The following is a 24,368-nucleotide window of genomic DNA, read 5'->3' as shown; positions in this document are numbered from 1 at the left end:
ACTCTGCACGGTGAGTCTTGATCCAGAAAAAGTACGCACTGGCCTTGATGGGTGGTCTCCAAACTCACTCTAGAGGCAGGTTCTGAGGTGAGCCAGAGGGGTCAGCACATGAGCCATTGAAAGCACAGGGTGGGCTCTGCCAGAGATCTCAGGAAAGTGATTTAGGTACAGCCGGGCACCTGGGGTACTCCCAGAGCTAGGAAAAGGCAAGACAAATCTTTGACAATATTGCTGTTATAAGACTATTGTGGAACTGTGCTTGTTGGCGCAGAGGTGCTGTGTATGTGAAAGTGGGGAGTACTGTGTTCCAGGGGGTTGTGCTTCATGACATGGGCTCTGGGTTCTGCCATTGCCTTACCTCATAGTCTATGTAGAATTACAAATGTGAAAATAAATATGGGAAATCCCATTTACAACGGAGTCAGGAAGGGGCCAGTGTGGGGGAATATCGGTTAAGTTCACACAGTCCACTTTGGAGGCCTGGGGTTCACCGGTTCAGATCCTGGCTGCAGACCTATGCACCGCTTGGCAAGCCATGCTGTGCCAGGCATCCCACATATAAAGTAGAGGAAGATGGGTACGGATGTTAGCTCAGGGCCAGCCTTCCTTAGCAAAAAGAGGAACACTGGTGTGGACGTCAGGTGAGGGCTAATTTTCCTCAGAAAAAAAATAAAAAAATGGAGTCAGGAGACCTGAAGGGTTAACACCCATGCATTGGTACTCGCCATACATTGCAGACCCCAAGGAAGCATCCCTCCCATTCCCCAACAGGAAACCCCTTACTTTACAGACCTCAGCAAGGAGGAGGAAGAATTTCTCCTTGCCCAGCAACAGCCCAGCCAATGAGAAGCCACCACACTCAGCCACTGTCAGTACCCTGATCTCTCCTCCTCCTTCAAGGGACTTCTGTTGGGAACAGCCCCTCCCAGCTCCCTCCTGTCCTCTATGAAACCAAGCTCCTTTGTACTCTTCTCCCTCCCGGCCTATGGCTCACCATGATTTGCAGGTCCTGAATTCTATTTCCTCTGCTAGTACCAAATAAACACATTTCCCTGGTAAAACAACTGACTTTTTCAATTTTAAGGCCAACACAACAGAAAATTTCCAGAGTGGGACACGTGTTGCATTTAAACACATTTCCCAGCAAGGAGGCACCAATTTGGCTTCAAATGGGAAACTTAAGAGCTGGAAATGCCCTCAAGACCTGCTCTGGGAAGACATGATGTCGATACCTAGCGGTTAGACGACGATGTGCCCAGGCAGATCCATGTGGAGATGTGTCAGGCACAGCTTTACGTTTCACATCACTGCATTCCCAGGGTATGACCCAGGGAAACTGGTGTCAACTCAAAGATAGAGGCCGGGAGCCCTGTCACTTTCTCACCAGCTATGTGAATGACATGAAGGCAGGTGTAGGCCTAGAGGGAGTTTTCTAATGCAGACTGGGTACCAGGTACAGTCCATAGTGGCCTATTCCCTTCTTCCCAGTCCTTCCCTTTCTTCTTAAGAAGGAACCCAAGGTGGTGGAAGGATGTGCTGCACACATACCAAAGTTCAGGAGAGTTTCACGTTCTCCTAGCATGTGAACATCTGTGTTGTTTTCTATTAATTGTTTTCAGTATATTCACATACAAAGAGCGGTTGTCAGTTTTCCTGAATGCACAGTTACACCACCATCAGGATGGAGGACACTCCTTCACCCCAGAGGAACACGCTCATGCTGCCCATTGTACTGAACCTGTCATCCTTAAAACTTGATCTGTTTCAGGTTCCTATGCATATCCCTTGTCCAGAATGTCACACAAGTGGATACCATTTTGCCTCCTGAGTCCTGTTTGGAAACTGATGCCATATTTGTAATCGTGCATTAATTATACAAAATTGGCAGTGTTCTGTGAGTTTGAAATTTTTGACATTGCCCCGGAGAAGGACACACATTATGCCTTCAAACAAAGAGATTCCACTGTTATGTGGTATGTGAATTTGAGTGAGACCACCGGCCTAACTTCTTTCATTTGCATGATGAGGGGAAGAATGGGGGCAGGGAATCAAATCAGATACCAATAATTATCAAATCACATAATCTCTACACTGTTAAGAAAACACAAATTAGCACAAACAAAAGGGGACAAGCTTGCATTTCCATTGTTGTTTGATGGAACAAAAGCTGCCACATTTTACCCCAGCGTCCATAACATCTCCTGGAAATGTGAACATGGCTGAGAGGAGTGGAGGCGGAGGGGGCGGCAGAGATTCCACATCCTCTCTGACACTCCACCCTCCCAGCACCTGATGTGTTCACCAGCACAGAAACCCTCTGAATTCTGTCTGTAAGGGTTCCGATGGAGGTTTCATTTCACGGGCACAATTTATTCAATCATTGCCCGTTGGTATTGACTCAGTCTCCAGCCCCTCTCCTCTCCACAGATGCTGGGAGCTGGGGCTGCAATTTCCAAGGATCTAATCAAGGCTTGGTGTTTCTGGTGTCCAAGTCCCAATCTGAAGCCACCTAGGAGCTGGCCAAGAGTTGTCTCATTAAAACAAAAGACACTCCATCACCCTTCTCACTCAAGAAATCCAAGGGCATCAAGAGGTTTTTACTAGGAACTGAGGACAAACACCAAATATCTCCCTTACAATACCACAGAAGGTCAAGCCCAGGGACACAGGCTCACTAAAGAATGAGAGCAAAAATCCCACTAGGAATGCTTCCCCTCTGCCCACACCAACCTCCACATCTACTGGACTCTCGTTTAATCATGGTGGACCACACTCAAAGAACTAGATGCTGTCTGGTAACATTAAGAAGACAAGGATGTCCCCTCCCAACACTCCAAGTCAAGCTGTACTGGAATTCTGAGTTAAGGCAATTAGACACAAAAAGGAAATAAAAGGGACAAACATTAGGAAGTAGGAAATAAAGCTGTGCCTGTGTCACAAGACTGTCCCCAGCAAGCAGGAGCCCACAGCACATGTCGCCACCAGGCAGCATAGAAGGGGAGCAAAGTCAGAGTGAGAGAAGACAGACCCACGTGTGGGGTTATGTCTGGACATGCGGCTCAGGGCGCCAACTATTATGGTCACCTGCAGAAGGGTGGTTCCCTTGTTGAGACTCAGGCCAGGGTGGCACACACACAGAGGGTAGGACAAGGCTTAGGCCTCACATCATAGAGGTCTGAGGGGAGGGCTGGGCTGGCCTCTGAAGCTGCTCTCACAGGGCTCAGAAAGCAAGGAATGGAGCCTGGCCTGAGGGTTCACTGGGCCTGGGGGTGGGGCCGGGGCAAGAGCTCTGCACCCAGGCAGGGGCTGGTGTGGTGGGGATCTCCTGCCCACTCTAGAGGAGAGAACACCCAGGCTTCTCCTCAGCTTGTCCAGGTGGGGGCACAAGGGGAAGAGGGTGGGTGGGGCTTAAGCTGTGAGCAGTCACCAAAAATGTGGAGTCTGACTGCTCACTACAAGGACAAATGTGGGTAAGAAAAATCTGCATTCTCGATGGATTTATACAAAGAAACACTAACAAGGGCTCAGAAATGATCAAAACTGTGTATTTGGGGTGACCAGAGTAACAGGGATGGAGGGGACCAGGATAGGTTGTATCTTTGCTATCTTACAGATTTATTTCAAATAAAGAAATTTATATTCTTTAATTTTAACTCTTGTACATAGGACACCATTCTAAGATTCAATTCCTTTAAAGACTAACTTTTAGAAAAGCGTAAATCATACAAAAATAAATTTTGAAATCTCTAACTAAAAGGACCTGTGGCATCCTAGTTTATCCATCCTCTATAGCTCACACTCGGCTACTTTCAAGAATAACAGCCTATTATAAGGCAATCAGGGTTTGAGTTTAAAGCCTTAACTGTACTAGATTTTCAAAGATTTACATAAGCTTTCAGAAGTTTTCCTCACATCGATTATAACACAATTTCAATTGCTTTAGCCTTTTAAATTCCTGTGTTCTCTAGAGACACCCACATAGAAAAAACTGACCTGAAAATGAAAAAATTTTCTTGCTTTCCTCACATCAAATTCCTCAATCAACTTACAGTCTCAGGGCCCAAACTGCCAAGGGAAACGAGAGCCAGAGGGCTGCACTAGTCCACCGATAAAGGAATCCAAAGGGAAGAAACATAAACACTGGAACCAGCTCACATGAGCAGCCTGCTTCCCACAGGACAGAAGGAAAGCCAAGGTCAGAAGGTTCCGAGTTCCTGACTCTCCTGGTGGAGACAGAGCCCTGGAGGGGGTCAGTCCCTGGAGAAGGAGGGGAGGGCACCTGAGCAGCCACAGGAAGGAGCTCTGGGAGCCCCACACACCCTCCTCTCCCCAGGGAACAGTGCACATGCTCCCTCTCTCAGGCTCCCATTCTCACAGTGAGGAAACTCAGCTGGATCCAGTTTAAGGTTCAGACTCAAATGGACCCACAGATTAATGGGCTCTAATCCAGGACACAGAGCTCCTGACTCTCACAGACTTTCTCAGTGTAAACAAATTACTCTGAGTGCACCTACACTGTGCATGCAAAACTCCAATTATGTCTAGAAACAAGCCCAAGGGAGCCACAACCACAACCTCAGACAGGGCATCACTCCCCACCCCATGAGCACGTGCACACCCAGCTTTCCAGGGCTCTGCAGCTCCTCTCAGGATAAAGGCTCCTTCCACGGGGTGTGAGCAGTAGGACTGCTGCAGGGGGAGGTTCCCCAGGAAGAACAGCTGGGCCTTCAAGGCCTTCCCTCTGCAGGATCAAGGGGGCCTTAGCTTAGACTCACTGCCCTCAGGCCTCTGTCCCCACTGGAGTTTTTTTTGGACCACCACTGATATTTTAAATGATACAAACCCAGTGTTTGAACCATCCAGCGAACACACTCAAGCTAGTCTTTATGTGGAAACGAGGGAAGAAAATGGTATAGCAATTTGCTAAGTCAACAAGAAGCCCCTCAAGAAAGTAATGCATTCTGGAAAAACAATGATATTATCATATTATTTCCCAGACAGGAAATATTTATAAACTATGAATCCTACCTGAACACTTCAGGTCAGCAAGTCTAAGCTGTGGAAATACATTTTATCTCACCCAAAATAAGAGAACAGACCTCAGAATATTACGACCCACGATGGGAGGAAAAAAGGGAAACAAGAATTGAGTGCAGGCCATGTAAAACTGGAATACTTTAGTTTTTCTGAAATTCACCTGTTTCGTGCCTCTTTGGAAATCCTGTACATCGCGTACATCGTGTTGATTAAATAAACTTTTGTTCATTGAAAAACCGAGACTAAAAAAGTGAATAAACCTTTCAAAAGGTGACGAATGCAGGTGGGGACAGTGCTGACAGGACAGATCATCCCGGGTATTTTCTGAAGAGGAACCGGCCCCCAGAGGACTTCCCACAGGATGTCGGCGCCCAGGAAGATTGTGGGGAGACGCACGAGGATTTCATGCAACGTAGTTCCAGGCGGTGAGAGGCCGCTTTTCACTCACGGAAAATATCCACACACACAAATCTTTTTGAAACAGGAATCCACTGACTGTGAGAAAATGATAAGCAATTAAAATGTTCAATCTGTTTCAATTCCAACAAGGACAAATACTTGATGATAATGCTGTGAATCCAAGGCAGGAAGTTGGCATTTGGGAATTCGGCCAGACCCTGGAAATTCAGGAATTTGTTCCCAGCCCTGCGAAGAACTGGATGCGCGGGACAGGGTCAGGGATTTGAGACTCTGCTCCTCAAACGTACGGAAAATTGAGAAGAAAACGGGTACCCTCTGGGGAGAAAGGAGGCCCGGGGACCCCAGACACCGCAGCCCCTACGAGCACGGAGCCCGGAGACCGAGGCCCGATCCTCCTGCGGGCCCTCCCGCGGGCCCCGCACCGTCTGGGACACGCGGGGCTGCGTGCGCACAGCGGCTCAGAGACGCTCCGGCCCCAGTCGCCGCGCGCAGGGACCACAGGACGCCCGGGGCCCGGCTGCCGGCCCCGCCCCCACGCTGGGGCGGGAGGGGCCTGAGGGCCGAGCGGCGCCACCGCGGACTCGGGGCCGCAGACCCTGGAGGGGACCGCGGGAGGCCGGGCCCGCCCCGCCGCTTCCCACCAGCCCCTCCTCCCGCGTCCTACCTCCGGGGCTGAACTCTCACCATTTCTAGGGCTCCTGTGTCCCCTGAGTCCTTCCTATGACACTTCGGTCGGTACAGGTCACAACTCGACACAACAAACGTCAGAGACAAGCGGAGACTTTAATGGCATAAGACGGGAGCCCCAGCGCGACTGCAGCATCAGCGAATTGCTGGGGGTCGCAGAGCTTCGCCCCACCCACCTGTCCCGGCGCCGCCTCTGATTGGACCATTCAAAAGACTCGCCCTCTTGAGTCTGAGTGACAGCCCCTGTGTTTAGGTGTCCGAGCAGAATGCCAGACAGAATTCGTCCTCTGCAGGGCTATTTGCATTGAAAGGTAGTGCTGGGACAGGACTCCTGGGACTGTGATCCTTCTTTACAAACACACAACTGAAGGTCACCTCACCATATGCAATCATTACTCTCCATTTTGATATTTGTTCCCAACTGCAGTCTGACATAGTTTTGCCAAATAGGTACACAGACAGATACGGTGCCAGGGAACTAGGCCAAGAAAGGGGTACAGAGGATCTGATCGAAACTAACATTGTCTGTTGAGTGTCTGCAGATGGAAAGTTACAGGAAGAGCCTAACCCCAGAAGGTTCCCACAAGCAGGCTGGCCGAAGCCACTTCTATCCGCCTCGATCTGCTCTGAAGTGAACTTTCCCCGTTATCAACTCATTAATATTTTCAATTCTCCTCCTCTGGGAGGGACCAGGGAGCCATTGCTGGATCATACTATGTATGTACTAGCTCATGTCCCTTCTACCAATGAGACTTAAAGGAACGTGACTGTTAGGCAATAAACCCTGCTCTCCTGCTTCTTCCTTAACTGAATATTCATGAACTGTACTATGACCTCAAGAAAAGGACCCCTTGACCTCAAATTCTTGTTTGGCGAGACACTACTTTGGGAGAGATCCCTGGTGTTCTCCATTGCTTCTGTAAGAAATAAACCTTTCTTCATCTACTTCTGCTTTGGTTGTATTTTCAGCTCTGCTCTAACCAAGAGGTGAACCCATTGACTTCAGTTACCAGGCTGCCTTACTCAGACCAAGACTTGCCACCAAGCACACTTCACCTCTTATTATGAAATTAGGACAAATGGTTCATTGACTAGGACTCATTCCTCTGTGTGAATCACAAATAACTCTGTTCTTCCCCACAGGCCTTATTCAAATCCCCACTATGGAACCGATTGCCCTTGCCCTTGCTTGAAATCTGAAGAGAGTGCCACAAAATTTCTAGTCACCTTTTGGTGCTAAAATCCCGTGGTCATTCTCAGCCACAATGACAACCAGGCCAGCCTAGTACTCAGAAGATGTTTGAGAGCACAGCATGAAGGGGAACTGCTGTGTAAGAGGCATCCCACTGAAAGGAGGAGCCAATCCAAACAAGAACCAAACATGTTTCTTCTCACTCCTAGTGTTTATCATCACTTTCCTCTATAACTTCACGTCAGAAAACACAGTGATCCATCTGATGAATAAGATGGAAGAAGCAAATATTGTTATTGGAGATGAGAGCACTGTTTATTTGACAAGCTAAAGATAAAATAAGTGGAAAATTACTACAACTGATGAAGGAGTCCATTTGCTGAACGTTGTGTAAATACACACATAACATATAACAACACAAAGGATTTAATTACAATCACATGTCGTGCAACGTATATATGAAATGTGCAGGTTTAGGGCCAACGCCATGTGTGAGAGCTACGTGCAGACAAGTCTATGTCCTGGTGAGCTGACAGACGCATCTCCTCCATGGAAACATAATCAACGTTGGTGCATGGAGGACTCCTCAAGTCAAAGATGCAGCTCCCTCTACACACACCAACATTTTAAAACACAGTTCCACTCGAATTTGCATCAGGATCTGTTTTTCTGTCTCAAAATACAGTAATCCTAAAGTATATCTCTGAAAATAACTCCAAAGGGTGTTCAGGGGAATATTGCTAATAAAGAAGGAAGAAGAACAAGTTTCACCAGATGCACCAATTCCACAAATTAATGAGTTGTCATAATTTAATGGTCTGTTGCCACCATAAGAACTGACCACTTGGTTGTCAGAGGGGTGATTTTGCCTCTCAGGGAACATTTGGCTGCATCTGGAGGCATTTCGGGCTGTTATGACGGTGGCAGGTTGGGAGCACTGCTACAGACATCTAGGGACCCTGCGATTCACAGAACAGTCCCCTTGACAGAGTACTCTCTGGTCAACATCGAAGTAGTGTCAACGTTGAGAAACTGTGGACTGGACAGATGAGCCCCTGATGCTCTACAAGCAGACACAAGGATGGAACAAAAGAGACCGTGAATCCTGGCAGTCTATAACTCTCCTGTCTCCTTCACACAGAACAATTCTATATGGGGTAAAGAGTAAAACAGTAAGAATATAAAATGAAAACACTGAAAGTAAACATGAGAAAGTATTTCTGTATACTTAAGCAGTGGAAGTCATGACATTCCAAGAAAAATGTAGGTGAGATTTGAATAGATTTGGAAATCCAAAAAATGTGAATATATCATTGCTAATAATAAAGATACAGAGCAGGGCTGGCCCTGTGGCTGAGTGGTGAAGTTCACACACTCTGCTTTGGTGGCCCAGGGTTTCGCAAGTTCAAATTCCTGGGTGCAGATGCGGCACAACTCATGAAGCCATGCTGAGGTGGCATCCCACATGCCACAACTAGAAGGACCCACAACTAAAAATATGCCACTATGTACTGGGGGGCTATGGGAGAAAAAGGAAAAATAAAATCTTTAAAAAAGACCTCATAAATTTTAAATGCTAGGAAATTTAAATTTTAAAATACAAACTAAGATCTCTGAACATAATGGAATGAAAATAGGAATCAATATCTTTGGAAAATTTGGGGAAACATGCAAATATGAGGGAATTAAAGAAGACACTCCTAAATAAACAATGGGTCAAAGAACTCAGTAAGGAAATTAGAAAACATTTTTAACCAATGAAAAACAAGGACACAATTTAACAAATGTTATGGGATACATTAAAAACACTATATAGATAAAAATTATACCCACAAATGCCTAAACTAACAAAGAAAAATGCCAAATCAATGACCAAACCTTATACCTGACTCAAATTCAAAAGGATCCTACTTGAAAAGGATGAGAAACCAAACCAAATATATTAAGAAAAGGAAAGAAAAATTAGAGAAGAAATTAAGAAAACAGGGAACAGAAAACCCATAAAGAAAATTAATGAAACCCCAACAGGACTGACTATAGAAAACTAGCAGACAATAGCTGGATTGACCTAGAGAAAAGGAGAGCAGACTCAGATCCCCAGAAGCAGAATGAAAGAGGGGATATCACTACTGAGATTACAGAAATCAAAAGCATTAGAAACGAATTAACAGTTGCATGCAAATTCGATTACTTAGATGAAATGCACAAATTCCTAGAAAAACACAAGCTACCAAAAGTGACCCAGAAAGAAAATCTGATTAGAATTAGAACAAGTGGTTGAATAAGTAAGCAAAAAACTACCCATAAAGACAAGCCCAGGCCCAGAGGGTGTCACAGCAGAATCCTCCAATACCTCCAATCAAGGCTTAACAGGGCCTCTTCACAAAGTCTCCCCCAAAACAGAATCAACACAACACTTCCAACTCATTTTCGGGCCAGTGTTACCGTGATAACAAAATCAGACAAAAGTATCCCAAAAAACTACAGACCTATTTCCTTTGTGAATATGGATCCAGAAAAACCTCAACTAATCCTAGTACCTAATCCAGCAACAACTTAAAAGGTTTATACACCATGAACAAGTGGAATTCATTCTGGGGATGCAGGGTCGGGTTAACCGCTCAAAATCTATTAACGTAACACGTCACATTAATAGAGTGAAAAGCAGAAGTGGCCTGATCATCTCAATAGACTCAGAGGAAATACTTGACAATATTAGACATCGTTTCACAAGAGCAACACTCAGGAAACCAGAATTTGAAGGAAATTTCCTGAGCCTGATGATGAGCAAGTATGGGACACCCACAGCTAATGTTATATTTAAAGGGCAAAGGCTGATTATTTTCTCCCAAAGATGAGGAAGAAAACAAGAATGTCTGCCCTTCCTCTTCTAGTTGACAATGTACTGGCAATTAGCCAGAACAGCTTTGCAACAGAAGGAAATAAAAACCATCCAGGCTCGGTGGGAAGATGTAAAACTATCTTCACTTGCATATGTCTTATCTTGTAAATAGAAAACTCTAAGGAACCCACTAAAAAATCTATTAGAACCGATAATTGAGTACAGCAAATTTGTATGAAACAAGATCACTATATACAAATAAATTGTATTTTATACACTGCAATGAACAAGCTGACAATGAAATTAACAGAAGAAATCTACGTATAGTAGCATCAAGAAGAATAAAATAGGAATAAATTTAATAAATTAAGTAGTAAACAAATTCTCTGAAAACTGCAAAACATCAATAGAAAATAATAAAGCTCTACAAGCGTGAAATAACAAACGGTGGTGAGGATGTGAAGGGAACCCTGTGTACTATTGGGGGAATGTAAAGTGGTGCAGCCACTATGGAAAACAGGATGGAGGTTCCCCAAAAAACTAAAATACACCCACCATATGATTCTTATGATCCTCCACAGCACGGCTACTGACAGACGAGGGGTGCGCTTCCACACCCAGGAACGGAACCCAGGTTGCCAAAGCAGACTCTGCTAAACTGCAAGCACTAGGCCATGAGGGCTGGCCCACCACAGTCAATTTTTGACATTTTTCTCACCTCAAAAAGAAACTCTTCTGCCCTTTAGCAGTCAATCCCAATCTTCTCCTCTTCCTTCCACAATTCCCAGCCCTAGACAACCGTTCGTCTATGTTCTGTCTCTATAGATCTCCCTATTTCCTAGGAATGGAATAATTCAATGTGTGTACTGACATTGACTTTGGCACTGGCTTCAGTAACTTAGCATAAGGTTTTCAAGGTACATCCGTGTTGGACCCTGTATAAATACGTCATTCATTATCATGGCCAAATAAAATTTCAGGGGATGGATAAAACTTGTTTATCCACGGATCCATTCCTGGATATTTGGACTGTTTCCACCTTTTGGCTACTAAAAATAACATTACCATAAAACTCATGTACAAGTTTTGTTTCAACATGTGTTTTCATTTTCCTTGGGCACATAATTAGGAAAGGAATTGATGCATCGTATGGTGATTCTAAGGTTTAATTTTTGAGGAACTCGCAGGCTGTTTTCCAGAGTGGCCGCACCATTTCATATTTGAACCACCCATGTATGAGGGTTGAAATTTCACTGTGTATATTGATGAGATCTGATATTGTCTCCTTTTTTCATTCTAGCCATCCTAGTGATTGTGAAGCGGTATCTCACTGAGGTCTTGATTTGCATTTCTTTGATGACTAATGATGTCCAGCAGTTTTTAATATGCTCTTGGCCATTTGTCTATCTCTCTTGGAAAAATATGTATGCACAACTTTGTCATTTTTAAATTGCGTTATTTGACTTTTTATTATTAGGTTATAAGAGATGCTTATATATTTCTAATACAAGTATGTAAATGTCAAAAGTTATGGATGCTAGCTGGGGAATTCAAACCCTCTAAAATGGGATCAACGGCATAAATGCTTACAAGTCACCACCCCTGTCCAAATGGTCACCAATATCCTGACCTTTGGGCACTGGCCATTACAAACTCAATGTCCAGTTTCTGGGTGTGAACAGGGTTGTCAGACTCTGAAATTCCCAGATAGTAACTCAAACTAGTTGTCTTTCTCTTCAAAGTTGACCCCATGATGCCTAGGCATTAGTTTTTAGGGAAAATCATGGGCACTATCTGGACAGTGGAGCTATTAAAAGCCACTGGCAGAATTTTGATCCGTTCAACTGTTGAAGGACACTTGGGTCACTTTTACTTTTTGGCTATTGTAGATAATGCTAATGTGAACATGAGGGGACATGTTGGACATAAATGTGTTTGAGTCTGTACTTTCAATTCTTTTGGGTACTTACCCAGAAATAGAACTGGTTGATCAGATACTAAGTAAATTTGTACTTTTTATTTTTTTTATTTTATTTTTTTATTTTTTAAAGATTTTATTTTTCCCTTTTTTCCCCAAAGCCCCCCCGGTACATAGTTGTGTATTCTTCGTTGTTCTTCGTTGTGGGTTCTTCTAGTTGTGGCATGTGGGACGCTGCCTCAGCATGGTCTGATGAGCAGTGCCATGTCCGCGCCCAGGATTCGAACTAATGAAACACTGGGCCGCCTACAGCGGAGCACGCGAACTTAACCACTCGGCCACGGGGCCAGCCCTCAATTTGTACTTTTTGAGGAATTGCCATGTTGTTTTTCAGAACCTGAATATGATTTTATATTCCCAGCAACAGCGCACAAGAGTTCCAGAGTGTTTTCACTTTTTTTTTTTTTTTTGCTGAGGAAGACTGGCTCTGAGCTAACATCCGTGCCCATCTGCCTCTCCTTTATATGTGGGACGCCTGCCACAGCATGGCTTGTCAAGCAGTGCCATGCCCACATCCAGGACCTGAACCGGTGACCCCGGGCCAATGAAGTGGAATGTGCGAACTTAACCGCTGCACCACCGGGCCGGCCCATAACATATACTTCATAATTTATAAGAATGAGCTTCAGCTTTATGCTCCCTTGATTCCAGTGATACATGGAAACATTAATCAGACATAGCTCTATCCCCTTTTGCCATTTTTGTGGTATTTTTATGCAGATTATATCCATTAATGATATATCTCAATAATACATGGTCACACATTTCCTTGCCCTCTGTAGTTATTTTCTTAGCTCAATACAGTTTTGCTCCCATCGTGTCATTTCTGCATTTAATGGCAAACATATTACACATAGAGAACCTTTCTACGTAGTACAGTCCCAACAGCACTTTACATACATAGTATTTTATACAAGTCCTTTGTTATCAGTTGAGTGAAGAAAGGAGGAAATAGGTACTGATTCTGTCTTTCATACTTACATAATCACTTATACTGGTGTTTTAGTTTTTTATAATGATTTGAATTACCTCCTGGGGTCACTTGCTTTCAGCCTGAAGAGCTCCTCCAATAATTCTTGCATGCAAGTTGGCTCCCAATATAACCTCTCAGTTTTTTTGATCTGGGATTTTCCTTATTTTACCTTCCTTTTTACAAGGTACTTCTGATAAATATAGGAATGCTGGTTGAGAGGTTTTTTTTCCTGTGCACTTTGAATACGTTATTCCTCTGCCTTCTGACATCCTTTTTTTTCTGCTTAGATGTCAGCAGTTAATTTGACTGCGGTTTCCTTGTAACAGATCCGTGATTTTGTCAACTACTGTTTTTCTGCCCAGTATGTTTGCATGTCTTGTAATTTTGTTGCAAATCAGACATTTTAGGTAATGTACTGTAGTAACTCCAGAAACTGGTCCTCTTCCTTCTGGGGGGTTTTACTGGAATTGGCTTATTTATTTGTTCAGTGACTGGCTGGATTTCAGTCTATGTCCCCAACAGAGGGGAACTTCTGACACAGCTCCTAGAAGGGGACATGGCTTGGGGAAAACCTGCCCTCCTGGGCCAGTGATATTGGGAGGGCCCTCTTTCTCCTTCAGGAACCACAGCCAGTGGGTAAACTCCATTAACTGTGGGCTGATTTCTCTCTTGTTTTCACCAATGTCCTGAGGCACTTAAATTGCTCTAAGAATCAATTCAATAAAAGTGTGGCTCCTTTACAGAAATATTTTCTTCTTTTTGTTTCTAAAGATTGTCACCTGAGCTCACAACTGTTGCCAATCTTCTTTTTTATTTGTTTTTCTGCTTTTTCTCCCCAAATCCCCCAAGTACACAGTTGTATATTTTAGTTGTGGGTCCTTCTAGTTGTGGCATCTGGGACGCCACCTCAATGTGGCCTGATGAGCAGCGTCATGTCCCTGCCCAGGATCCGAAGTGGCGAAACCCTGGGCCGCCAAAGCAAAGTGCAGGAAGTTAACCACTCGGCCACGGGGCCAGCCCCAGAACTATTTTCTAAAGTCATGGGGTGATATTTCTTCTGAGCCCTGCAAGCCTCCTGCCAGCCAACTAATTCCCTGTTTTGTTTTGTTTTTGTGAGGAAGATTAAACCAGAGCTAACATCTGCTGCCAATCCTCTTTTTGCTGAGGAAGCCTGGCTCTGAGCTCACATCTGTGCCCATCTTCCTCTACTTCATACGCGGGACGCCCACCACAGCATGGCGTGCCAAGAGGTGCCATGTCCCCACCCGGGATCCGAACCTGCGAACCCCGGGCCGCCAAGAAGCAAATGTGCAAACTTAACTGCTGTGACCCCGGGCCAGCCCCTCTATTGAAGTTCTTTATAGAACAAAGACAGACTTTGGGGGTGGACCCTGGCTGAGAGGTTAAGGTCGCACATTGTGCTTTGGCAGTCCAGGGTTCATCGGTTTGGATCCTGGGCACGGACCGACACATCACTCATCAGGCCGTGCTGTGGCAGCGTCCCACACAGAAGAACTAGAATGACTTACAACTAGATATACAACTATGTACTGAGACTTTGGGGAGGAAAAAAAACAGGAAGATTGGCAAGAGATGTTAGCTCAGGGCCCATCTTCCTCACCAAAAAGCATGACTAAAAGAAAAGACAGACTTGCCCTGAACAAGTAGAAACTCTGCCCCTCGACGGCCTGGGACTTGAACTACAGTTCTTCCCCTGGGTTTCCAGCCGGCTCAGCCAGACTGCAGATTTTTAACTTGACCTTGTCTCCATAACCACATGAGTCACTTTCTGTTTTTTTTTAAAGATTTTATTTTTCCTGGGGCTGGCCTGGTGGCCGAGTGGTTAAGTTCGCATGCTCCGTTGCAGGCGGCACAGTGTTTCATTGGTTCAAATCCTGGGCGCGGACATAGCACTGCTCTGCGAACCACGCTGAGGCGGCATCCCACATGCCACAAGTAGAAGGAACCACAACAAAGAGTATACAACTATGTACCAGGAGGCTTTGGGGAGAAAAAGGAAAAAAAGAAAATCTTTAAAGAAAAAAGAAAAGATTTCATTTTTCCTTTTTCTCCCCAAAGCCCCCTGGACATACTTGTATATTTTAGTTGTGGGTCCTTCTAGTTGTGGCATGTGGGATGCCACCTCAGCATAGAATGATGAGTGGTGCCATGTCCACGTCCAGGATCCAAACTGGGAAAACCCTGGGCTGGCAAAGCGGAGTGCAAGAACTTAATCGCTTGGCCCAGGGGCTACCCTGAGTCACTTTCTTAAATAAAAAGAAAACAGACATATACGCATGAGCACACATGCGCATAACAGATCATATTGGTTGTTTCTCTGAGAAACTCTAACACCAGACTTTATTTCTCATAAGTATATGCCAAATGAGTGATTCATTTTAAGTGGGAAGCCATTTCTCACTGTATAATCCTCCAAACAGTGACTGTTATGAAGTATTCCATGCCTTTTTGCAAAGCATACAAATGTCTCTATTTTGTTCTCAAGTGATGTTAGAGCTTCTGCATCCTTCCTACTTGAAACTGGTGAGTATTTCCTGGAATGGGCTTCATCCTAAATGCATTAGGGTGGCGTGACCATGACAGTAACTCAGCTGTCCTACTCCTCAATAAAACTGGTGAAAATTACATAATAGCAAACATTTCAAGCCACTGGAAATGGTCCCAAAGGCAAACAGCAAGTGAAGAACATTTACTCAAGAAAATCTATGAAGTTTTGTAAGAAACATGAGAGTCTGGTCCTTGAACCAAGAACAATCCACCCTCAGCTCCCCCAGCCCATGTTGGGGGAGACTCCCTCCCAGACCACCGCCCCAGAGCACCTGGCACCTTGTCACTCAGCTCCACTGACAGGGCTGCCCAGGAAGAACAGGATGCAACACCGGGAACCCCACCCCCAGTACCTGCTGCTGAGGGTTAACAAGCGCTGGGTGGGACTGTTGGAAACGTTGGGACGCTATTGTCTCAGGCCCTGCACGTGGAACTGAGGCGAGACCTTGGGAGTGGTGAGCTGACAAGACTTGGCTGCCAACTGCCCATGTTCCAGCGCATGAGGTGGCTGTAATATAAGAAGTTCCTGAGGTGCCAGGAGACAATCAGGAGGACCTCTGGCTGCTGCCTGTCCACTGCACTGTGCCCTCAGCTCCTAAAATGAGACTGTCACTCAGAGAGGCTTCCTACTGTCCCCAAACACCAGGAGGGTCCTAGCACAGAGATTTTGCCTGTAGATGAGGTCAAGAGAGCCATCAACGCGAACCTCTTACTTACTTTCCAAATAACTATCTTGGTTGGCACATTGTGATAAGATCAAATCAGAGGACACTCGACAAAGTGGAGCATGAGATGAAAGGCAAATAGGAGTGGATTTGCGTATTTAGGGAACGTACACCCTACACTGCACACTGAGTATGTTTTCTGGAAAGAACCAGGGACTTAGACTGCTGGGAGGAGGCTTCCAAAACTCAGGACAAATATGAAAGAGCAGCATCAGAAATTATTTCTAAAAGGAGAAAATTTTGCAGGATGAATTAGTCAAGCAAGTTATGCTCCCAGGACATTGGTGACGTCAATTAATAAAAGGCATGAACTGCAGGAGAAGCAACAGGTTTATTTGGTGCCCTGGGAATTGCCATTTGGGAGGCACAGATTTGAGTCGAAGCTCAAATTTGAGTAGAAACTGAAGAGGACAAAGCAGGCAGCAGGAAGTTATAAAGGCAAGCCCACCAGTTTCCATAAGGCGTCTGGAATAATTAATGACCAGTGCTGGCAGGGAGGGAGTGGACACGCCAGTAGGTGAATGATCCTTAAGTTGTTCCTAAGCAGCGTGTTCATTTCTGGAAGAGAAATTGTTCCAGGATGTGGCTTGTGTGGTCAGGTGAAGTTCAAAGGTTCGGTCCCCACCTGCCTGTGCACCTGCATAAGCCTCGCTTAACGGCCTCCCAGCTCCATTTTTGAAGTCTTGACATATCTTACTGCATTTCAGTATCCTCATCTACGTTTCTTCCTTTTGATTGAGACATTTTGCCAGAAAGCATCATGGCTCTCATCTTTGTGGTCGTATGTTTAGGAGTCTCCCTGTTTGCCCAGAAGGCTCATTCTAGGGAAGTCAGGTCTCATTTGGGGGGAAACTGAGGGCTCTCATGGGAGTAACTTAATCAATGGTATAGACCACATTACAGCAGGAAGTAGGGTGGCCAGGTAATGAGGTTTAGGCATCATGTTCTAGTCCGCAGATGTCGATAACGGTCTTGTTGTCAATGTTCCTCACTGGATAGGTCTTTTGAATAGTCTCAAGTCTCTGAGCAACCATGACCTTGATGTTTTGGGAAGCCATGCGACACTGAGAAGTATTCGCCATGAGCAGTTAAAAAATGACAAAAGGAGAGGAAATTATGATTATAATAAACAAAAGAATTTGTAGCCTAGACCCAAGGATAGCCCCCAGCCCAGAAGGAAGCCACCTAAGAATGTCAGGAAAGTTGAAATTCAACCAGCGTGGAGTAAAATCAGAGTGGCCCTTCAGAGATTTAGCGAGTTGAACAAGCTTCAGTGCCTCTAATTCAACAGGTTGAGAATTATTCATGCAGGTGCAACGGGAGGTGTCGGCAGGAGCACAGACTCCTCCTTGGGCAGCAAGGAGAGAGTCCAGGGCTGTCCTCCTGTCCAGGACCGCTCAAGCTGGAGCACCTGAAGGCTCTGTGCTGCTCTTATTGATTTGCAGTAGAGGGAGCAGCTGCACTGACAGTTCTGGTAAGATTCCTCATCATCAGGTCCAGTTGGAATGGAATGTGCCAACTTCCAGCCAAGAGAAGAGTCCCCTAAGGAAATAACATCCAATATGTCCTGAATAAGCAGCAGGAAGGTCACAGCCTTGACTGAGACCACAAGTATTATCCTTGGATTCAGGGGGACCTTCATCAGGATGGTCCTCTGTGATGGAGAGGGCCCTTTGCTTTTGGGTTTTCTGGGTGGAATCAGTTTGTCGAGAGATCACTTTAAGTCTAGTCAAAGCAGTGGTTAATCGGCCTAGGAGACAGGTACCACCCATTTGCCAGCTCTGTAGCCAGGCATATGCCTATGGTTTTCTACCATATCTACCTATCAAAATACATCCTGAAGGGGCAAAGAACACAAGACAAGGGTCAAACATTCAAGGGTTCATTTACACACAAAGAAGGTAGCACCATTGTGAGCCAACGATCTGTCTTGTTTGTGCGTATGGGAAAAGAATCATTCTCTAAACTGTCTACAACATCATCAGTCCGCTGGAAGAAGGCCCTGCAGAGAGGAGTTGCACATTATCATTGATTAATCAGGAGTAACCACAGCCTCTGTGATGACATTTGTGGTAGAGCCACATGTACATATGTGGGACTTCGTGGATGGGCATGGGTGGAGCATTTTTAGAGGCACTTGAGCATTCCCTGAAAGGAGTTAGAGAAATGCAGGGACAATCTTCCTGTTTAAGGAAAAAAGTTGTACTATGTAGGGGAAACTAAAGGCTGGGTTGTCCACACCCAGGATCCAAACCAGTGAAACCCTGGGCTGCTGGAACAGAGCACACGAACTTAGCCACCCAGCCTCGGGGCCAGCCCCCAGGAGACATTTTTAATTTAAGATCTCCAGTGGGTGGAGATGTGCAGTCAGGTGAAGGTGCCTTTATAACATGAGAAACATGAATCCAAGAGTCAATACCCTGTAGTTACCTGCACAAGGATTGGTCGACAGTACCTGGTATGGCCCTTTGCTTCACGCTTGTAGGACATTCTTGTGAAGTTGTCTTCAGGAAACAAAGTCTCCTGGCCGAAGCCTCTGGTGACATCCATCTTTCTCTCCCAGGAGCGCCCTGGGAAATGATTGCTCTGCTAGGGAAGTACTATCCTTAAGAGCCTTCTGAGGTCCTTGCAGTAGGTCAGAATGGTTCCTGTAATGTGGACAAGCTCGTACAGTCCTTGATCTAATCTCATAGGTCATCCTGCAGTGATTTCAAATGGGGAAAGCTTGTGCTTCCAAAAGCTGTAGATCTAAGGTTCCGTAATACCAAGGGCAACGCTTTCAGCCATGGGAGAGGAAAAGATTCTAGGAGTTTGGCCCATTCAGTTTTTAGGATCCCATTAGTTCTTTCACTGAGACCAGAGAATTGCAGACGATAGGCACAATGAAAACGCTGTACAACGGGCCAGATTTTACATATGGATCGCAGAGTTTGACCTGTAAAATGAGGTCCTTGATTGCTGTGAGACTCTGAGGGGACACTGCAGGTAGGTATAATGTTTTCTAGGAGAATTTTACCCACAGTGTGACCTGGTGCCCTGCAGCATGGGAATGCTTCAGTCCAGTGGAAAACACGCAGACCATTCCTAAAGCATATTCACACCCTGGAGAGGCTGATGGTCGGATGAAGTCCAACTGCCATGTTTGAAGGGCCCAGAAGGTCAAGGAAATGGCCCATGGCACTGTGGATGGGCTCTCCAGGGTCCTGTTTGGGACATATGTGGATCTTTGATAAACCCTTGAAGCCAATTTGTGTATTGGTTCCCTAATATTGTTTTCCCCAAAGCACCATCTTATCAGTATCCCAAGGGATTAAATCATGAACAAAGCTTAGAATAGATTCCTGGAGGTGATCAGAAAGGACAGGATGGCCACTAGGACCAGACCACAAATTTTTCTTCCCTGGAAACGTGCAACCTTGTTCTGTTGATTTCCTCTTTTCCTGCCTAGTAGCCAAATGAAGGGCTTCCACGGATTTGTTTTTTAAATATCTGACGGGCCTACGAAGTCTACTTGCCATCAGCTGTACAGACCTCTTCCCCATCCTGGAAGGTGTGTCCATTGATGATATTACCAGTGACTTGCTTTTTCACATCAGGTTCACTGGTCCATCACTGGGTTAACCATGGCAGAGGAGGGAAATCACTTGAATTTGGCCTAGACTCTTAAGTTAGAGGTCTGTAAGTGGTTTCACATTATGTGGGACCATAAGGTCAAGGTTAATACCATCTGGTCTGAGGCATTGATATTTGTCTCAGAAATTTAAGTCAATTTATCACCCTGAGCAATAAAAATCAGCCTCTGCAGACTGAGGTTTCATATGGGTAGAGTAAGGAGTGGCCAGATTTGTAGTTGGATATCTGTGAGGCAAGACATTCCCAGAATTCTTTAAGACATAGAGGGCAACCTTGGATAAGGAATTGGTGCTACTGGTGGGACGAACAGCTAGATCATGGGTAATGGCCCAGGATCTGTAAAAATGTACAGACAGGTTGGATTCTGGGCCAAGAAAGTGGGTACTGCTAACATGACTGCTGTTTGATCACTGTGATGCTTCAATCCATTCTCTGATCAAGGATGGCCTGTCTGATGTAGTGACAGAAGGCAGCATCTCTGCAGTGGACTCTGCTGGGTGTGGTGGTGCACACTGTCCATCAAGTTTATGAACACCCTGGTCACCCATGTGCTCCTAAGTGACTCTCCAAGTGGCCAGTGTGTCTAAAATGGAAATGATCTCTTCAGAATTGATTCCATCAGAGAACGGAACACTCCTGACTGCTCATGGGATATTCCAGAGGAGTACTGTTTGCCTCTATGCTGTAAATACCCAACTCTTCAATAAGGAGCCTTTTGACTAGAAACCCTGGGGGGTCCTGCATTCAGGACCCAAGGCAAAATGGGAAGCTGGCTTGGAGCATCATCCACTGAGGCCCTCGAAGGGACTCCATTTACATAAAGACTCTGTCAGTTGCCAGTAGTACCTTCTCTAATTGTGTACAGCACCCTGTGAAGAGATTAGTTCTGGTACAAGAATGCCTTGGGTAATTTATGTGCACCATGGGGGTTTAGAGACCCTTGGATGCTCAATGAGAGGCTGCTAAGGCATCTTTGAGAAGGACTGTGGGGAGGGGGACACTAATGGAATGCTATTTCAAACAGTCCAGAGCTTTTGTTTCCCAAATCAATGTAAGTCAATCTCTAGCTGTCATGTGAATTAGTAAGCAAGCAGATCTGACAAATTTGAGAAGGCTGTGTCACTGTGGCTGACAGAATGTGCTCATGGCATGGTTTCTACCACTGCTTCTGCCACCCTCTCAGCTCACAGGCCCCTCCTGTTGCCTCAGAGAAAATGTACAGAGTGCGACATGTGTGGATTTCTAAAGATTTTTCCAAGTGAGCAGGCACAGAGTAGGCTTGAGTGGGGAAATGAAGAGCTGGAAATGGTCTACGGATGGCAGTGAGATCTGATGATGCTGCACGTGAATAAGGGTGTCCCAGGCAGCTTCTGCTTCGGATACACGTTTATGTTTTACACCATGGTATTTCCAAAGACCTGTCAATGAACCTGATTTACACTCAAAGACAGAGTCTGGGAGGCCTTTCGCATCACTCCTGTTAGGAGTATGAGCTGAGGGCAGGTGCAACCCTAGGGGTCGTTTTCTCAATGAAGACAGGGTTGCAAAACAGGCCTGTTGAGGACTGAGTCCTTGTTGTCAGTCCTGCAACCTTCCTAAGAAGGACCCCACAGTGGTAGAAAGATCTGAACAGAGTAAAATGCAGGTTCAGGAGACCATCACACTCTTCTATCACGTGAAAGCAATTGTACTATTCATTTTCTAGTAACTATACATAATACATATGTAAAGATACATAAAATACTTCAGGTGGTCTCATGAGTTTTCACAAATGTATAGGAATACTGCCACCAAAAGATGAAAAACAACCCATCACCTCAAAAGAACAATCCCGTGGTGTCCATTGGAATGAAACCCCTCCAATTCATAAGTTTACACTAAAAAAAGGGAAAACATTCCATTCCCCTTGCTGTTTTAAACCTTGAAGCTGTTACTGCTTCTCCCCAAGTTTCCACATCATGTGCTGCACATCTAAGCATATGGAAAGGAAACCTGTGATCAGCTACCTGGGCTCCACACTGCATGGCTTGTGAGGGACGCTGAAATGGTACCAGCAAGAGCACAGTCTCGGAGAAGGAAAGGCTTCAGAGTGGCACAGTGGACCTATTTACCCGGCTGGGTTTGCATTGTCTCACAATATCCGTAAACTCAAAGGCCTCAGCTGAGTCTAAAGGACATATTGAAAATGCTATGTAGGATACCAAGAAGAGAATTTATCTATTTAAATGAGGTACTTCATAGTAAATAGTGTCCAATACACCATAGGAAATACATTGGTGTTTTGACTGTAAGTAGGAAAGGCAAAGCTGTTCCAGAGGACCAGGAGTGGGCTGCATCCAGTGCAAGGCCAAGTCTTACCCTGTTGAAGTGAAAAGGGTCCGACAGCTTGGTCATTAAAAGTACACAGTTTCCAAGACAAAACTAACAGTATTTTGTGATCATAGAGGTAAAAATGATAAAGGATAAAAGCCCAAATCCTAAAAATGACTCTTTTCCTTGTTCTTACTAAAATGACTGACTGCAACCTCTTAAAATTTAACTTTCCTTCAATCCATTGTTTTTGCCTTCGAGAAAACAATGATTTGGTTCACAAAGCAAAAAATTTACAAAAGATACAATTAAGTTGACCCTCTCACATCACTGAAGACAGACAATAACATGCCTCCTTGAATAGCAGTCCAACCCACAAACACAGGCCAAAATCTTGTAAAAAGTCCTTTGAGCACCATTACCACTACACCTCAAGGTCCTTTAGGTCTGTGGTCATTCTTACTAGACTTCCCGACACCCCTGCAGGCTCAATCCTGCAGGTCACTGGAAGAGGGCTCTGAAAAAAGCCCTGATGGTTAACTTTTTGCTTAAAAATGAACAATGAATTATTTTCATGACAATAACTGTAACTGTCAAAGAATAAGAAATAGTTTGCCTGGAGAAGAAATCACTGAATTGGTCTCCACAGGATAAAATTGACTTAAACCATACAATGATTAAATGAAGAACACTGTAAAGTATATCTGAAAATCCATGATCAAAAATGGATATTAATAGTCTGTAACAATGAAATCCACACTAATATTTATTAACATAGGATGGACTGGAACAGTTCATAAAATACATCAATGAAACAACTACAGAAGTGCTCATTTCCCAAACAGACGGACATAGTCTTATTGACGTACACTCAAATGTTACGGAGAACACATCGACGGAATGCATTCAAGCTACAAGTAACAGGAAACACACACAGTCTTGCCAACGTGAGAAAGGTGATTGTTCTCACACGGAAGAACTGGGTCTAGGCAGCCACTGCACCAGAAGCAAAGAAACAAACTCGCAGGTGCTTCTTTTTATGTCCCGTTGGAGATGCCACAGTGAAGCAGGAAAATGTGCTCACTAGCACTATCAACAGCAAAGGTGTTTCCTATACACATCAGACCTTATTCAGATATCATCTAGAGAAAAGGAGAATCAGAGAACACTCCCACCACAAAGGTCTGAATTAGCTTCCTGGTGGACACAAGAGGCCTTATAGAAAGACCCTAACTCGAATGGATCTTTGATGTGAAACTGGTGGAAAATGCATCTCTAACAAAATGGAAATCAACTAGTTATTGCTGGTTTTCAAGATACTCTTGACAAGAAGGGCAAAGAATCCAGAAATAGTGATGGAAGGTGTTGTCTGTGAAGCTCCTATGGAACTGTCTCCCTCCCTGTGTGGTGGCTCGAAAATCTGCCTAAGGCCTTGTGTGCTTCTGCATTCCAAATCTCATGCAAGTGAGGCCATTGGGGAATTCCAACAAGGAGCCAGCAATGGGGTGGATTCTTAAAGATCTAGCTCTTCAGATTACCCTCACTGACATGATGCAGTACAGGGGTGATGTGTCCAGCTCTAGATTTTGTTGCCCTGCCACAGGCCTCTACTTAATTCAAAGTCTATTCACCAAATGCCAGTCAGAAGGAAGGACGAACCGCAAAGCCCCAAATAGGAAAATAAGAATCCACAGGAAGTACATTCTTGGATAAACTTGTCACACATAAATTTTTCCCAACTGTTTAATAGTACAGAAAATAAAAACAGGCTCCTCCACCCACCACCCCCAAAAAGGAGCTTTCTCTGAAACATGTACAATATGTACAATGGATGAGGCACGTGCAGGAACTGTAATACAAGGCCAGTAAGAAAATCACAACAAATACAAACCGCCACTTTTCAATAGCCCCCTAACACAGAACAATTAAAACATTATTAAAAAAAACTAAAGATAAAATATTATTAACTGATAAAAGGAAAAGCACTACCTATGAATCTTATT

The 24,368-nt window shown here is 44.8% G+C and overlaps 1 protein-coding gene across 3 annotated transcripts in view; it reads right to left on the bottom strand.

Moving 5' to 3' along the window:
• LOC106839995 (zinc finger protein 709-like) overlaps positions 1 to 24,368 on the bottom strand; it is a 76,567-nt gene that overhangs the window by 23,695 nt on the left and 28,504 nt on the right. The gene's annotated exons all lie outside the window — the stretch shown is intronic.

Source organism: Equus asinus, chromosome 20, assembly GCF_041296235.1.
Source record: "Equus asinus isolate D_3611 breed Donkey chromosome 20, EquAss-T2T_v2, whole genome shotgun sequence".
NCBI lineage: Eukaryota > Metazoa > Chordata > Mammalia > Perissodactyla > Equidae > Equus > Equus asinus.
Note: the sequence above shows the minus strand (reverse complement) of the source record. Positions and strands in the feature narration are given on the sequence as shown.